Below are 15,783 nucleotides of genomic sequence, written 5' to 3' on the forward strand. Positions count from 1 at the left end.
TAAGATAATCACTTATCAGAGTTACCTTAGTCTAGAAAACTCTGAGTTAACCCTCCAAGTGTAAAGGTAGTTAAACTTTCTGTAAACTTATAGATAGTCCCTAGTTTTGGCTTCATGAGCTTAGCAATCCCATTGCAACCACCCAGCTCCGCTGTTGGGCCATGAAAACTGCCAGAGACAATAATATAAACTCCATGGGTGTGGCTATGTTCTCATAACACTCTCTTTATGGACACTAACATTGGAAATTCATATTACTTTCACCTGTCATAAAGTAGTATTTCTTCTTTTGAAGCTTTTCAAACATGGAAATGAAAGAACCATTCTTGGTCGGGAGTCATATGAAAACAGGCAGAGACCTAGATTTAGCCAGTGAGCCATAGCTTGCTAATCTTTACTGTAGGGGATCACATTGCATTTTATTTTGCCCTATGTATGATATGATTTACTTTGAGAAAACTTGCATAAGTAGAAGAGATATTGAAACTAATTAATGAATACTAGTGCACATAACTTGAAATCACATTGACACAAATTGTTGGTTACTAGGTTGGCTCAAAATTAATTGTTGCTACTTTTAAAAGAATATTTCCCTTGTTTATTTTAATGAATTTATTTAGTTGAATATAAGTGTCTATGTGTGTCTGCATATCATAGGGTTCATGTCGCAGATAAAAGACTGACCGCTTACTTGAGTTGGTTCTCTCCTTTCGCCATGTGACTCTTAGGGATTGAGATTAAAGCATATGAAAAAAAAGCAGCATTGAAAAATCAAATGTCTGAGAAAGGTAATACAACATCCGTGCTAAAGAATATAAGGTTCCAGGCAGTGATGGCGCACGCCTTTAATCCCAGTACTGGGGGGGGGGGCGGCAAATGCAGGCGGATCTCTGTGAGTTTGAGGCCAGCCTGGGCTACAAGAGTGAGTTCCAGGAAAGGCTCCAAAGCTACTCAGAGAAACCTTGTCTCAAAAAAAAAAAAAAAAAAAAAAGAATATAAGGTAAGATCTGTTCTTTAATTTTTATCAGAAGGATGGGAAATCATATGTTTTCTTCAGCAGTCTTTGTGTTTAATCATCTCAGAGAGATAGATATAATGGCCTTTGTATAAAACAAACAAAAACTATGTTTTAGACTAAGAAAATGAAAAAGTAAAAGTTGGGTATGTTTATGTTAAGTAGACTTTAACAATGTAATGCATCGCAAAACTGCTATTGTTACTAAGTTTTCAGATGAGGTCAACATGGTTTTCTTTTACATCAAAAGAACACTTCCTCCAAAGTGGCAGGAAGAAGAAATGGCCACAGACACTAATTTCTTTCTGCATTGCTACGATCTTTATATTGCTGTGTATTTATAGAAATAGGGTCTTGTTGTTGATTAGGGGTTTTGCCCTATTGAAATATGTCTTCAGGACATGTATAGTTTTTAAATGACTAACATGCTTCTAGTCCAAGAGGAAATACAAAACCAGACTGGGTGAAACATCATCTTCCAAACAAATTTTAACTTTGTGTTTAATTTGTTCAAGCATTTTTTTAACAGAGAATTTGTCTTCAGGCAAAACTCTTAAAAGTTAGTTTTGAGCCAACATATGTTAGAATGGTTGCTTGAAATCACTAAATATTTTAGTAGCATTAACTTAAATTCATTTGTACAATATTTCATATGCAAAACTTCAGTCAGGTCTAGTATAGGAAAATTTTTCGAAGGTATAAATCTATCCATTCTGAATTAAATGAGCAGAGTGATATAAAACAACTGCCTGCCTTCCACTTTAGTAAGTTATTGTTTCTATGTCTTATCAATCCATTTCCTTGACTATGTTAATGGACATCTTAAGTCTTGTCTAAGTCCGCAGGTCTCTGAAGGAAGTCTAAACAATTCTTAGTGATTTGGAGTAAAAGGCCTATTAACAAGTTCAATGGGCATTTCCTCTCCTAGAGGTGGTATATTTTGCCTACTTAGTCCAGAATGACAACTTCTTGGGGCACCCATTTATCAAACACTGAACCACCACTCCCTCTGAGCTCAGAGAGGATGATATTAGCCAGGACTTCCCAAGTATTTACTCTGCTTAGAATACTGTGACTACTTGTCTTACCATGAGCCCTGGAGAGGATTATGGCAAAATCAACCAAGGACAAGGATTTAAGAGCAGGTTGTCTAGCCAGCACATGTCACAGTGGAGAGTCTAAGTTAGGTTTGTGTAGCATTAAATTTTGACATACTAATTTCTGTGTATTTCTGCACAACCTTAGAGGTAATTAAATAGCTAGTGATGGTGGCTATGGCAAACTATAGACTATGAAAGCAAGTTGTGTTCTTACCTTCTATGCTTTCTTTGACTGGAATGAGAAAGTGTGTGTGTGTGTGTGTGTGTGTGTGTGTGTGTGTGTATGCTCCCGTGTCTGTGTGTGTGTGTACACACACATTTGCACATGTGTATGTTGTATGGGCATGTATATTGTGCCTTGTCGAGTGTGTAGAAATCAGGGCACAACTTGTGGAAGTCAGTTCTCTCCTTCCACAATGTAAGTCCAAGGATCTAACTCAGATCACAAGGTTTAGTGGTAAGTACCTTTACACACTGAGTGAGCCATTGTTGGCTCCAGATGAAATGAATTTTAAGTGAAATTTACTCCAAGAATTTTCCTTATTCATGCCCCTTTATTTGTAACTTATGGAACATGATATTTTTGTTTTTAACAGTACACAGGAATTGTTAATTTTATTTGCAATTAGTGACTTCAGATTTCTCCATTGCATTCTTTCCTTTCTCAGTCATGAGGCAGTGGATGCTCTTTTTCCCCAACTCTCTAAATGTTTCCCTTTGGGACACAAACTTTTTCGCTTTTGCATTTTCATAAATTCAATATTCAGAGCAAGAAACACATAGATGTCAAGTGGAAAGAAATCATTCAAACCTCACATATCCACATGTATTCTTTCTGCACTCTCAGAACCTCCCAATTAGTTCTTGTCTTGATTCTCTGGCAAGTCTCAGGAACTCTCACAATCCTCAAATTATCATCTTCCAATATTCTTCCCCTAGGAATTTCCCAGAAACTCCTTGGCTTCATGCAATCCTAGGACCCGAGTAAGAACCCCATTTTCTGGCATAATATTAAACTGCTCTTCCAGATGGGTTATTTTGGAATATCTTACAAGTTACAAGACCCAATATGCATGGCTATGTCCTTCCAAGTTTTTCTAATCACTGGGCTGAGGAGAATCATTTTAGTATTCATTACACCTAAGGCCAGTCTTTGCTCTCATTTGGGATCATAATTGATGGTGTTTGTTTTTCACATGTTAGAACCTTTGTATCATGGCCCCCATGTTTTTGAGAAGTTCCATGGCTATAGGCCTTCATTTACCATAAAAGTAAGACAAAATTGCTAATTGAAGGGGCCCTAGAATACAGCCAATCCATTGGAATGAAAATGCTGGCCTTGGCTCTCTTGAAACTTATCTGTACTGGACGCATGAATATGGTAGAGGGCAAACAAATTTTTCAGCATTTGTCAGGACAAGGTAAATATGGAGGAAAGGCAATAGCAAACCCTTTCAAGGCAAACTGAAATGAGCAAATTCACAAAGCTCTGGGCAGTGAGCAAAAAACAACAGGCTAGTTACCTTTGATAATTAATTGAAAATACTGTTTCTTTTCATTTGATGTGATACTGTGAACCTGTGAATCACACAACCCCAAAGACATAGAATTTTACATCAAGTTGGGACACTTTAGTCACAATGCCATCTCTGGAAAAGTTCAGAGGAGTAGGAAGTATGATCTTTATAATTTTTGTGAACCTAAAAGGCCAATTATCTATTAAACAACTGTAAAGAGTGATCATTTCAAGGAAACACTAAAAGAGTCTTTAAAAATAGTCAGCAGATTCCAGTGATTTACATCATAAAGCAACAAACTATCTTAAGTAACACATGGACAATAAAAGCAAGCAGATGTTTGTGCTCTACCCAGGGCACTAATGGAAGTGCTATGGCACTGTGTCAAAGTGAAGTTTGCCATCATCTGAATTACCCACTAGAGCTTTAAATAGAGCTACACAACTGAGCCAGCAACTGGGAAGCTTTCCCCAACCACTCTGAGCATTACTCCTTGCTGCAGGTAAGAATCAATAATTCACTGTTAACATGCTATGTCAAAACATTTTTCTGAAACAGGACCTGAGATGTGTGATATACTATAATATGCAAACGTCCTAAAAGAAACAGTTACTCAGGATACTGAGTTATAAACATAAGTTATTGTTAGCAAAATCACAGTGAGTTGGATTTGGGATTTCATGCACAAGCTGCTTGGAAGTTACCAAGTGAAGTTCCGGTACTTTGGTGATACTTAACAATAGAAATATATTCACAGATGTCAGCCTTTACTTCCCTCTCCCCTGCAGAAGTGGAAAGCATTTTATAAATATTAAGCCAGGTGCTGCTGGTTTAATGAATGACTCTGAGGAGTATGGCAAGCATATGGAGGATTAGCTCTTAAAGCCACCAGGCTATTGTTTACTGACCTAGAATAGACATTTACTAACTCTGGAGAGGCCAGACTCCTCTGTGGCACCTCCCATCTAAGAAGTCCCGGATTTCTGCCACTCATACCTTTTTGAGGAAGGGACTTTTTTTTTTTTCCAAAGCAAATTGCATTTGTACTCACAAGGCAGAGGATTAGACAAGTATCCCATGGAGGCATGGTTACTAAGTTATTCTCAGGGACCTACAATTGGGCTAACAGTACACTCTTCTCCTTAATTATCTTTCTTCTAATTTCCTAGCTTCCCTTGGATGATTTTTTTTGGTTGTTGTTAATTTTACCTTTTGATTTCTTCCTTCATTTACCTCTTTTGCTCATTTCTTAAAATTTAAAAGAATTTTCCCTGAAGTATCTTTCACAACTTTTCTTTTTACTCTTCATTTTCTGCCTCGTGTATTTTCTGTTTTCTAACAACATATGCCTTGCCAATTTTCTTGATCCTTTCATCATGTACCTTGTTGTTTGGGATTTTGTTTCTGTGTGGGAGCAGGTGGGCAAGGGAGAGTAGATTTTGTTCCTTTAGCACCTCCCTTCTTATATTTCCTGTTTATCCCCCTGCCCCGGGTGCCTCTTTGATCATCCAATTACATCTAAGTCATTATATATGGTCATAAAAATATCATTTTCTTTTCCTGTTATATCATTTGTCTGATATTGAAAATAATTAACAATGGCTGAAACTTTACTCTCAAAGAAAATTTTAAATAGGTATGTATATACATATGTATATATATTCACATATAACACATGTATATAAATGTATGTGTAACGTACACAGAAATACATGTAGTGTTGCCTTAGCATTGATTATGACTCTAATAGATAAAATAAGAATTGGCTATCCTAGCACCAGTGGAAATAATATATTAGAACTACAAAAAAACTTGGAAGCATTATTAAAATTTATTTTTTAATAAAACTAAATATATTTTATAACAATATGCATATTTCATTGAACTAACTAATATTATATATAGAAGTCTGAAGTTAACTTTTACATTTCTGATCAATAGCAACAAATTGCATATAACACACACACACACACACACACACACACACACACACACACGTATTTTCCTCAAAAGAGAAGGTAAGTCATCTATGATTGTGCAACATAAAACTCATATATTGACATAGACTACCAAAATGCAATCTTGAGTGAGTGGAGAAAAATGTAAATCAAATAGACAAGTATATAAAATAGGCTATTTAAGAGATAACTTGGGACATATTTTATTAGCTAATTTATGACCTATAGTCTGTTGGCAGAGGCCTTCTTCCTCCCTACTTTTACTCTTTCTAAGGAGAATAAACAGACCAGAAGGCTTGATGGTGTGCAAAGCTCACACCTTTATCTCTGCAAGAGCTTGACTCGGGGGTCTGGAAATAAAAGTTCTCACCATTTTTCATTGATCGTAGTGTTTGATGTGACCTTCACTCTGGATCATTCTGGGGCTTCCTTCATTATCTTCAGTCTACTAGGAAATGATTTATGGGCAGGTACCTGAATTCCTGGACAAAATGAACTCATTCTCTGATTTAATAGTCAAGCTCTGGCTTGCTATTTTTTTTGCAGTGTGATTCCTAAAACATCGGGGCTTGGAGTAATTGCCATTGCACATGTTGACTGCAAGTTTCTATGGACTGAGTATTTCTGCTTTAATGTCAGCAAAGCCAAATCCAAGTGGATCTTTAAATGTGAAAATAAGTGGTAGTCCCTCTGGGAAATACAATCCAGATTTGAATTGAATCTTTTACAACACCCTTATACCTTGAAATGCATTTACACCAAAATGGGTCCTTTAGAGGAGAAATTACTGAGGGCTAGGAAATGGATGGAGCAGGAAGAGACAGACTTTCCAAACACGCCTGAGATTTCTATTATAGATACCAGCTTCCGGTCTACTTACTTGCTAACCTACCTCTCACCCAGATCCTAGCTAGAATGTATACGGTCAGATATCAAATACCAGAGTCAAGAACCAAGTACCATCCACCTACCTGAGAGTTCATAGAGCTCACAATATTCCACCCAAATATTTTACAAATAAAATGACAGAATGGAAAGCCTCCTACTCTGCACCACATATTTCGATATGAAAATAAGCATTTGTTGTATATAAAAATAACTGAATAGGATCCTGATGAGAAATTCAGACATTTTAATAACCCAGTGAATCGTAAATGTGGCTTGTATCTGCATTTATATATGAGTGTACCCCAAACTGTAAGCATTCACTCAGGTCTAACAATAAAAAAGGACTTAAATAACATATGCCAAGAACAAAGGGAAATAAACAGTGGGAGAATATTGGTAGTGACTTGTATCCTACAATGCCAGAACACCTGCAGAGAGAGAGAGAAAGAGAAGCTAATATTGGAATCTATGCAGCTTAACCATTTCCTCCCCATCACCTGCCCATTCTCTAGGTTTCCTATCCCTTGGGCTGTAGCTTTCATCACCTGAAGACTCCATTTAATAAAAGAATATTTAGAACCTAGAGAGGAATTTCTCAAGAACAGACAGTGGAATTACACATGTCATATAAAAATTCTTTTGAAAAAAAAAAATGCTAGAAAGACAGAATGGCAAAAACTTCACTCAAACCCTAGAGGAAGCAGGAAGTTTATCATGGGCCTATCAGTTAGTGTAAACACTTGGATCATACATTCCTAAATCTTATAGTCCTCTTGGAAGTGATAAGGGATCTTAGCTGGAAAAGGTGCAGATTTTTCTTATATGGGATACCTTAATCCAAGATAAGGAAAAGCTGGAGTGAAAAGGAAGTTCACCAAACAATTGAAGGCAACAGATTACCTGGATATTATCAACAAGGAGAAATCTTCACTTAGAAAAAGGCACAGTGTTGAGTTCTCTGCTGCCACACCACACCACACCACAATACAATGCAACACAACACAACACCCTTATTCTACCCCCAGGAAGCTACTAATTTCCTTCCAACTTGCAGCAGGAGTGAATTTGTTGGATTATAACTAATGCCTGAATAAGACTTACAGAGAAGTGATTACCACACATCTTTTTGAATTGTACCAGCAACACCTAATGCAGATATATTTATGGCATAGTTTTAAAACATGGTATCTGAGATATTACACAGCTAGTGAATGGAACCATGGTGTTCAGCTACAAAATTTATGCCTTTTCTACTTCACCAGACTACAAATAATTTATCTGCCTCCTCAAGACCAGGTTATCTTGCCTTACTCCCAACCTCAGTGATACTACACTATTTGTATAGTTGTGTGAACTAAATTTGTCCTGAAATGTTTCTTTGGCATACCTTTGTCAGTCACCGCTTTTGTGTTCCATTTTTATTCACCTCTTATGATTTCACTACTGAAATATCATGAAAATTTATCTGCTTCTCTACACTTCTCTCTCCATGGCACAAGAATATGTAGATATCTTCTTTCTGAGGCAGCTTTATTTGGTACCCACATGGTTGATACCAATTCTCTCTGATATTCCTTATATCTGTTTTCCATGTTGCTGCCAACGTGGATTTTTCCAAAGACAAATGTCATCCTTTATTGACAATTCTCTAATAGAATCTGGTCATTTCCTCTTCCTCTAGACACAATGACATTGTCCTTTCTTTCTTATTCTCTACTTATGAATCTCTTTCTTATGGATGAGTTTCCTAACTTCCCGGCTGATTAGCTAAACCTTCCTACAGTGATATTATGACACATGTGGCTCCAGATTAAAGCTTTTATTTCTTTCATAACATCTTTACTATTGGTTATGTGATAATTAATCTGTGGTAATCTCTAGTGATGGAATATTATCTACAGAAATGCAGGCTCCACTTAGATCTTAGTTTGTAAGGTAATAAATATTGTTAAATGGACATTGAGTATTCCCTTTGCACTTGAAATTTCAAACTACTCAAGAGATTTATCTCACTTATAATTTTCATTTTATGTATGCATATGAGGCAGATACAATTTTAAATATTCAGTCAAAATAACCTAAAAAGTGCTTTCAATAAATACAGATTAAAGTAGTGCTGTCTAGAAAACATTATAACACAGATTCAATTTTTTTTCTTTCTAACGGGTATATAATTATAAGAGATGGTGTCTGAGATTTAGTGAAAATATTTCTAACATAAGAGGCACTTGATCTACATTTGATGAAGCTGTACCACTTCTTCATCACTCAAGTATCATATGGTTCCCACTTCCCTAATAAGAAGTGGACTCTTGCTAGGACTTGTCAGCCCATGGGACATACCCCTCTGTCTTGGGAGCCACATCAGATTAAATGTTTCATTCTGTTAGGATGGAGTGTGGTACATGAGGACTAAGGGTGACCTTAGAGGCATGATATCATGAGAAATGACAGCCTTAGAGACCCCTAAAAAACCATTCCTGAAACCAGACAGGCATTCTATTTTTTTTTTAAAAGAAAAATTGTTTTTTTCCTAATGAATTTTCTAACCTAGTCCTTCCTGTTATTGCTGTTGGAAAGTTTTCAAGCTATTAAATTAATAAACATGAAGTAAGCATTTTTCTTTGCTTATAAAATATGTGACTTTGGGGGAAACCCTTCAAAGGTAGAAATCCATATTCAGATAACATAGACTACTACCAAAGTCTTTAGAAAAAGAGTCTTAAATCTAAAACCTTACAGGATGTGATGGCTAGTCATAGTTATCAACTTGACTACTTCTGGAATTAATTAAAACCCAAGCAGTTTGGCATACCTGTAAGGGAATTTTTCTTTTTTTTTTTTCTTTCTTTGTTTCTTTTTGTTTTTTCGAGACAGGGTTTCTCTGTGTAGCTTTGCGCCTTTCCTGGAACTCACTTGGTAGTCCAGGCTGGCCTGGAACTCACAGAGATCCACCTGGCTCTGCCTCCAAGTGCTGGGATTAAAGGCGTGTGCCACCACAGCCCGGCTGGGAATTTTTCTTAATTAAATAAATTCAAGTCAAAAGATCCACTTATAATCTGTATCTTTGAGGTGGGAAGATGCACCTTTAATACTGATCTTTTGAGGTAAAGATCTTTTGACCAGCTGGGACATCAGCCTTGTGGACCGAACAACTACTGTATTCTTGAACTTACCATTGGTAGATAGCCAATGATGGACTAGCTGGATCATAGCTTGTAAGCTACACCAATAAATTCTCTCTCTCTCTCTCTCTCTCTCTCTCTCTCTCTCTCTCTCTCTCTCTCTCTCTCACACACACACACACACACCACACACACACACACACACTATCATTTCTGGTCCTCTAGAGAATCCAGAGAGGAGATAAAAAGTAACACAAAAACACAGGAGATAAATAAGGAAACAAAAAAGCAAGGACTTGGTGTAGACACTAGAAAGTATCTCGTGTTTCAATGAAGCATAATTTTTAAATCAGTTAGTGGACTATCGGAGCGTGTCTGCTTCTACTTCTTCAATTCTACAACTGTTTAATGGACAATACCTAAGCCACCTACACCCATTCCAGAGCCAACAAAAATGTATTGACTGACTTCATGTACAGCATCATATCGCATGTATTCACAGACATGATGATTTTTAATATGTATAAATGCTAAAGTACATATCTATATACCCATCAATAACGGAGGAAATGAAATCCCCAAGAAGTTTAAAAAAAATCACACAGCACAACCCATCATCCACAGCTTCAGAAGAAACTTGGGAAACACTACCATTGTTTTGTTTCATAAGTTTAAGCCAAGGCTATCAGTTGAAGTAAACTTGCTATCTTTTCTCTGGTAGTTTATATACTGTTTTGTTCCCTAAGGCAATACATGATGAGTGTGTCAGTGTGGATATAAATAACTGTACAATTAGATACTTGGGGAAGGGGGAATAATTTTCGTTTAAATAATCAAGGCCTGTTGTAGGACAATACCTATAAATAATACATTTCCTGGCTTAAGCTCTTTGACAAAAATTCCAATTCTGTCACGTGTTAAAACTAAAACTGTCAAATTGAGAAGGCTCTGCTTAATTTCATTTCTGTCTCAAGTTGAAACAAGTGAAGAGTAACCCACAAGAGAGCTTGAGCATACTCTGTCACACACAAGTCAAGGCATCCTCAGTGCAGATGAGGCCATTAAGTATCAGCCATATCTGAGAATACTCTATTCCCCAGAGCACGGTAGTCTACTTTTATTTTACTTTTAAAATGAAAATCAACATTAACTAAGCTCTTGCCTTTTAAGGTATGAGTTCTATTGTGTTAGAAGTCACAGCAGCGGCTCTTGTCTATTTCATGAGATCTGTTACTAGAACTCTTACCTTAATGACTCCCAGTGGTGCTGAGTCACTATCCAAAGTTCTTGAGCCACTAGTGCTCTAGAAATGCCTCTTCACTGTATGGTGCCCTATGAACACCTGACAACCCAGGAGAGAACAGTCATTTTATATTTGCTTTCCTGGGAATGGAATCTAGGGTAGCATGCATGCTAATCAAACATTCTACCAAAGAACCCAACCCCCAGTATGACATAGTGGTATTGAAACTTACTTTAACAAAATAGAAAGAGGTACCACCCGGTCCTCTGTCATTTTAGAGATGCCCTGAGGGGAAATTCTAGTGGTTTCTTTCCTATGTCAGCACATGAAGTTCCTTGGCATCCTCTTACATGGATCGTATTTGGTTATTCAAATTATCTCACCATGTCAGTTAACTGTCCAGGGCATAGCAGTGTGTTGTACTCTTGAGATGGGAAGCTCTGATTTAAAGGTTGCTCAGCAAAAGAAGCAAATAACCAAATAACTCAGCAGTAAACCATATTTTACAGGCTGCATACCATTCACATTATGAGATTTCTCTTTACAGGGATGTTGTTATCTGTCACACAAAGACACACTTCAAGTTCATCTGTCTCTTCTATACATGCCTTTCCTTCAGAGTACATAGCACAGGACTTCAGAAGGTGTTTGATAAATATTTGCTGAATGCATGTTATGGAAATTAATAATGCAAAATGTTTTTAAAAGGTAATTGATGTCAAATGGTATGCAGAGAAAACTCACCAAAGATCACAATGATAACAGAACTTAGTACAGATTTTGGTACAGTGTCCAAGTCAGGAACTTTCGTTTAGTAAACAACTTTTTTAAAGTCTGTGTTTTATTTATGTTCACCGCCTTTGGACTAAAACTACATTGATAGCAGAAGAATCCCAACCAAACACCAACTTGAAAAAAAAGTAATAGAAACAATAACCAAATGCTAGCCACAGAAAACAATCTCAAGAACAAAACTGCTATTAACTTTTTAAAAGATCTTTAAGGCTGGAACAGCAACAACAACAAACACACACAGAGTGAAATTTTGTATATATCTATTTGAAATTAAATGACATAGACAGGGTTTGAAAACCCCAATGATCTCAGGAAAGATAATAAAAGTTAGGATACCTAAGGAGAACAAATTTGTAGCATTTTAATTTGCTTAACCAGTATCAGGGTCCTGACTTGTTATTGGCAATTTCCTTCCTTTTACATATTATATCAAGTATAGAAAATGATCAAATTTATGTGAAGCATTAGGAAAATGGAGGTCCAGAAATCATCTTCAAGGTATGCTGTATCCAAGTCCACCTTGTTGCCCAAGATGTCCAGAAATATAAATGAGTAGGCATGTGTGCAGCCCACTCATATGCAGTGCTCGGCACCCCATCTACTGGCCAGCTTTTTCTTAAAGAATGTGCCCTGAGATAACCAGATACTCCACAAAAAGAGCTCAGTTCACGAACCATTAGTAAGTTTGTAGCTAACTATACTTTACAGGGTGCATACCACACTTCTTTTAGGAATTCACAACTTATGTACATATCAAAGTTATCAGAAAATCTATCCCTCCCCCTGCTCAGGAGTTTTTAGTCTTTTTTTTTTTTTTTACTTCAAAACTCAGGAAAACTACTATCATCTCATAGTTCTAATGATGCTGCTAAATGACTGTACCCTTCACACCAGAACATACATAGCACCAGTGACTTGAAAGGGTTAATGTAAAAATATAGCATCCTAACTGTCTTTCATTGAAGGATAATTCGGGAACTGAGTGAATTTAATCTTCAAGATGGAATCCACCTGGAACTCTGATAATGCCAAAGTATCCCATTCCATAATCAGTATTGTTACCCCTAAATGAGCTTGTGAGGAGCCAGGGATGCATGGATCCTACAGATAACACTTCCAGTTATCTGCAGCAACTCATGTCACAGGCAAGGAGCTCTCTAATTGTGAAATCCAAAATCTTTATGAAGACCCTCAGCCTCTGTGGCCCAGGAGACATTTATGTCTTCCTGATTATATAGTCCCTTGGCTGTTAATGTAATTAGTATGTAATAACAATGTACACATCCACTCACAGGAAAAATGGTAGACATGCCAGTTGATTTGGCTTGGGGCCATCTCATCGGTAGCATGGTGAGACAACCTGGTATTAAACCATCTGTTATTAAGAGTATATTTTAAAATAGTGTTTTGTGTCTCCTGGGTTACTCACTCCCACTGATAGCAGACTCCCATTTTTTCCCTAGCAGCGGTGTGCAGACAACAAGCTTCAAACATTGCATTGTTCCCTCACTGCTCATGCTATTTAGAATTTTATTTAATAAAATGTCTCACATATAATGCACCCTTATTTCCTGCTTTTTTCTCATGGCAGCGAGCAAGCAGCATTTAAACTGTGTTACTGAGCATTGTTGTACTTTTTAGAGTCAAGGACCCTAAGTAAAATTGTCCAGAGCTTTTGTCCTTATGAATAGTCAGCTCCCAATCTATATTAAGACCATAGTCATGCTACAGGCAGAAGAGTAGAAAACGATTTACAATTAACAACAAGAAAAGTGCTTCTCCTTTCAAATCAGTTTGGATCGATTACTTTCCTTTACATTAATTTAGGAAACTAACTGCTCTTCATCACAAATCTACAACCAGGTCCTCATTGCCACCTGTTGCAGTTAGGAGTAAAATCCTGCTACCCAAATTTTTAGAATTAAGTATTGAGCATGACAGAAAAGGACAATACTCCTTTGAAAGATGAGCAGTCAAGCCATTTAACAAAACTATCCAAGGTAACTCAATTCAGAAAACCACCTTGCTTTATAAAAATAAAATTTACAATTTTCTACCTTACTTCAAATCACTTTTGACAAGTATAAGAAACTAACTTGCATTTCAAAACTTTTACATATGCCTTAGAACTTGGTGGAGACAGGTTTTTGGTTTTTCAAATTTCCTTTCACAGTTGCCTTTTATAATTGACTGTTCCCAAGTAAAACTAAAATTTCCCTCTAAGTTTGCTAAGCACTTTCACATTCCCATATTTAATTACATTCAGACTGAGAGTTTTATATATGTATAGAGCACAGTCAATTTTTAACTCAATTGACCACAGTGCCCTTGACATAATGCCTTATTCATCATTTCCACCTTATATATAAACAGGCACATGCTAGTTGTCAAAATGTAAAAGTGAATTTCTATATGCTGTCTAGAACAAAGGAGCTCGCTCTGCTTCTTTCCTTGCTGTCTCAGAAGGTGTCCTTTATTACATATACAGGATCCAAGAATTTTGCTCCTCGGGAATGAAAAATGATAGTTTCAGACTGCCTTTTTTTAAATGACAAATTCTGCTTCTATAGACTCTCACCCTGCCTGTGAATTTAAGAATCCCTCTTAGATTTACTCTTACTTCCTTGGGGATTCAGCGTTCCTCTCAAAGCACCCCCCAAACTCATCTGCACTGTTTCAGAGTGCAAGAAAGATGAGAAAGTTTGCTCATCATGATGGTCTGAAAACTCTTGCTCAGTAAAAACACTTTCTGGGATGTCTAAGGTGCTAGAAATATTGCCTCGGTAGATTTTTATGTGCAAAGCCCACAGAGAAAGTTGGCTGGAGGTACGGCGAAGCATTGTTTGTTCAGGAAGGAGCTGTGGGGTTAGAGGCTGAGCAACGCCTCTCCCTCTGCTTCCTGGGTGAGAGCAGCGAGGCGTGCCCCTTAGCAGAAGCAAGCAGAGAGAGAGAGAGCAGTAAGACTCACCGGCTTCCCCATTTTTCCCAGGATCAGGAGGTTTGTTCCTCAATTGAGAGCTGGAAGAAGCAAACCTGTGGGTCCTCCAAGCTGGCTGCTCGGGGCAAGTACCGGCTCTGCTCTTCGTCTCGGATCAGCTGAATGGCTGGGGCGTTCAGGAAGCTTGCTCTGTCCAGCTAGGAATCGCTCCCCCTCTCCAGGGTGTGTGCTTACATGCCTCTCAGTCAGAGAAAAAAAAAAAAAAGCCAAACTCAGGTCAGCCTAACAGGTTTCCTTATATAGGTAAACATGAATTGCATTCCTAGTGAAAGAAGTTAACTAGGATTCCCCGGTAACCTGGTTAACTCTATACATGCCAGAAGGGTTCAGAGTCAGTTGGTCTGCAGAGGGTTTGGTTGCAGTACAAAGGGATTTGTGAGATTTAATTAAAATCATCTTTATCCTGGCAGTCTGCAAAAATTGGCCCTTTAAGTGTAACTAAGAGTTAACAACTAGTATTTTGTATCATGAACTGTGACCAACCTTATATTATCAGAAGGCATTGTATGGAGAAAAATCAAAGTATAGGATATCGTATTTTGTCTTTCATGATTTTAAAAACAGGGAAGTTAATTTTGAGATTATTTTCAAAGGGGTAAATCTTATGACAGAAAGGGAATAAGAGGAGAACAAACTTCCATGAAAAACGGCAAACTGACTTTTTTGAGCATAGCAACCAAGTTATTCAACTTTCCCAGGCCTTCAGTTGATAATACAACATAAACATAGAATGCTTATTTGCTTTGCAATGCAGTGATTGCTAATGTAATTTTGATGGGTGAAATATTAGTTTAATGATATCTATGGCAGCAATAATCTTCCCTAACCCAGATATTTTTGATTGATTCAAAAAAGAAATATAAGATATGTGAATTTCTATGATTATATGTAAAGATTCTTAAGCAATTTCACAGATTTAAGGAGATAAAATGCCTCCTCAAGTGAACTCTATAGATGGAAGGCTTAACTCTAGTTTGAAATACAGTTTAAAATATGATACATGTAGATTTTCTAATACTTGACTCTTTCTCTATACTTTATCTACATTATAGTAAAGTAGTAGTTCTTTTTCATTGTAATCCATTCCACTAAATACTTAATAAGAAGTAGATGTAATAAGATGTAAGATTTTCCTATGTTTTTT

At 37.0% G+C, this 15,783-nt stretch overlaps 1 protein-coding gene across 1 annotated transcript in view; it reads right to left on the reverse strand.

Annotated features, from left to right (window-relative positions):
* Positions 1 to 14,817, reverse strand: part of Mid1 (midline 1) — a 337,431-nt gene extending 322,614 nt beyond the window's left edge. The window contains exon 1 of the mRNA XM_037199266.1: positions 14,610 to 14,817. The gene's annotated coding sequence lies outside the window, so the exon portion shown is untranslated. The remainder of the gene's footprint in view (positions 1 to 14,609) is intronic.
* Between the last annotated feature and the right edge of the window lie 966 nt (positions 14,818 to 15,783).

This window comes from Peromyscus leucopus, chromosome X, assembly GCF_004664715.2.
Source record: "Peromyscus leucopus breed LL Stock chromosome X, UCI_PerLeu_2.1, whole genome shotgun sequence".
NCBI lineage: Eukaryota > Metazoa > Chordata > Mammalia > Rodentia > Cricetidae > Peromyscus > Peromyscus leucopus.